The sequence below is a fragment of the Trachemys scripta genome, chromosome 3 (assembly GCF_013100865.1).
Source record: "Trachemys scripta elegans isolate TJP31775 chromosome 3, CAS_Tse_1.0, whole genome shotgun sequence".
Taxonomy (NCBI): Eukaryota; Metazoa; Chordata; order Testudines; family Emydidae; genus Trachemys; species Trachemys scripta.
The window spans coordinates 80,707,765-80,710,398 of NC_048300.1; the positions used below are offsets into that span (position 1 = coordinate 80,707,765).

A 2,634-nucleotide genomic window follows, 5' to 3' on the forward strand; every position below is an offset into this window, starting at 1 on the left:
CGGCCCACGCACCTTGTGAAAGCCTGTTTTTCTCCACAGGAGAGTGTCCTTCCCAGTTGTCAGGCAGGTGACTGTTGTGCCTTTGTCCTGGTGCGCCTTACTTGGGGAGAGTGTCCTTCCCGAAAGGGCTGTGGCCCTGGCTTTTAGCAGCCCCGTGCAGGGCCCAATGAGCTTGCTTTTTCTTTGAAAGAGGTCAAAGGGAGGCGCAAAAGCAGGGCCACCACACCAGATGGGCAGCAGGGGCACGTGCCACAAGCCAGGCAGGAGTCGAACCTGCAATCTCCTGATCCGTAGTCAGACGCGTTATCCGTTGCGCCACTGGCCCGCAGGGCACAGCCTTTTGCCTGGTGTGGCCGCGCTGCCTAAGAGAGGTGGAACGGTAGCATGAGGGCAGCCCCTCTCTCTCTCAGCCCCGCTTTCCTCTCCCGCCAGCGCAGGAGAGAATGCAAGAGGAAAGGCAGCAGCGGGCACAGACCAGCAACGGCGAGGACGCAATTCCGCGCCTGGGCGCCGAGCACCGGCCCACGCACCTTGTGAAAGCCTGTTTGTCTCCACTTCGTCGGGAGCGAGAGCAAAAGCAAAAGCAAAAGCAAAAGCAAGGCTGTTTCTGCCTGGTTTTGAACCAGGGACCTTTCGCGTGTGAGGCGAACGTGATAACCGCTACACTACAGAAACCGAGGGCCAGCCGCCACTGGGGACAGAGGCTGCAGCGGCCCCCTTTGGCTGGCCCGAAGGCCACCTCCGGCCCTGGCAAGAGGCAGAAGGAGCCTGGCAGGCGTTGCCCAAAGCCCTTGGCGGAAAGCACTGCCTCCGCTTGCAGACACAAAGGAACAGGGCATTGGTGGTTCAGTGGTAGAATTCTCGCCCGCCACGCGGGAGGCCCGTGTTCGATTCACGGCCAATGCAGCCCCTCTCTTGCGGGGGCCCCAGCTCTTTTGGTGTGCTTGGCTCGCCAGCAGCTCCCCGCCCATCATTTCAATGAGAGCTGCATTTGTTCTTTTATATATTGAATGACCTTGTGTAGAACTACAGAGACCATTTGACCCTGTGTATGCTTTTTATTATTCAAAGAGCGAAGTCTGCACTGCAATACATGCCTCTCACTTTTCAGACTTGCTAGTACTTGGTGTAGGGTTTATTGTGTTGGGAGAGGAACAGGGCTGTGATTAGGGCCTCAGGCTTCCTTGATCAGGGGTCCTATATATGTGGCAATTTGGTCAGGCAGCGGCACAGATGCAGCGGCACAGGAGCCAGCAAACAGAGCTTTAAACAGGGGAGTTTGAATGGGAGTTCGGAAGGAGAGTGCGGGGAACGGAGGCCTACGTACGCCGAGTATGGGCTGCCACATTGTTGTTGTTGGCTGCCCCGTGACAGGAGCATAGGTGCAAGGGCCGCAGCCAGTATGCAGGGAGCATCGGTGGTGACCCAAGCAATGGAATATACAGGGTAGATGACCAAATGTGCAAGCCGCACAAGTACATGACCCAAGCAGGTGTGTTTGTGTGCTGTGCCACCTGCTAGAACTCTGGCTGTCATCTTTATAAGAAGCTCTACTGTTGATGCTGAACAAACCCAAAGTCCCAAGGCAATATACCCTTCTTTTCTAGTAATAAGTTCCCATTCAAGTGTATGGACCTTGCTGTTTCACACCAGAGCTGTTAATCTGGGTTGCTCCCCATCAGCAGTAATTTGGGTTGTTACTGGGAACACCTTCAGCTGTTTCTCATCTTGTTCCTCTGGCTCCACTCCTTCCTTTGTCCTTTGAGCATATGCCTTTTCTTTAGGGTTGTGACGATGCGGTTCTGGTGGAACCCAACTGAGAGTGCCAACTCAGGACAAATTGCTCAAATAGGGCAGTTACAGCCCAAGGCTGGGGTTTTTCCCACCTCTAAGGCAAACCAAACCAGCCAGACTAAGAGGACTTCGGTCTCACCCCACTGGCTAACCGCAAGTCTCACAAGCAATCTCCTTAGACACTCCAGTTTCCCAGTATTACCACCAGTGCCACTCGTTATGGGGACAAATGGTTATGAAAACCAATACCCCAGTAAAAGAAAAAGGTCCTCCTGATCCCAAAGGACCAAGCCCCAGACCCAGGTCAATATACAAATCAGATCTTACCCACAAATCACGCTGTTGCCAATCCTTCAGAATCTAAAATCTAAATGTTTATTCATAAAAGGAAAAATATAGAGATGAGAGTTAGAATTGGTTAAATGGAATCAATTACATACAGTAATGGCAAAGTTCTTGGTTCAGGCTTGCAGCAGCGATGGAATAAACTGCAGGTTCAAATCAAGTCTCTGGAATACATCCCCCGCTGGGATGGGTCCTCAGTTCTTTGTTCAAAGCTTCAGCTTGTAGCAAAGTTCCTCCAGAGGTATGAAGCAGGATTGAAGACCAGATGGAGATGAGGCATTAGCCTTATATAGTCTTTTCCAGGTGTAAGAACACCTCTTTGTTCTTACTGTGGAAAATTACAGCAAAATGGAGTCTGGAGTCACATGGGCGAGTTCCTGCAAACTTTGCTGAGTCTCAAGGCATATTTGCCTTCTCTCAATGGGTCCATTGTATAGCTGATGGTCCTTAATGGGCCATCAAGCAGGCTAGGCAGAGCTAACACCAGTTTGTCTG

At 52.0% G+C, this 2,634-nt stretch overlaps 3 non-coding genes across 3 annotated transcripts; 1 reads left to right on the forward strand and 2 right to left on the reverse strand.

The window, feature by feature from the left end:
- Positions 1–252: 252 nt before the first annotated feature.
- On the reverse strand, positions 253–325 carry TRNAR-ACG. The gene has a single exon. It is a non-coding gene; the product is annotated as a tRNA-Arg (tRNA).
- Positions 326–602: 277 nt separating this feature from the next.
- On the reverse strand, positions 603–675 carry TRNAV-CAC. Its single transcript has one exon. It is a non-coding gene; the product is annotated as a tRNA-Val (tRNA).
- Positions 676–835: 160 nt separating this feature from the next.
- Positions 836–906, forward strand: TRNAG-GCC. The gene has a single exon. It is a non-coding gene; the product is annotated as a tRNA-Gly (tRNA).
- The last annotated feature ends 1,728 nt before the right edge of the window (positions 907–2,634 follow it).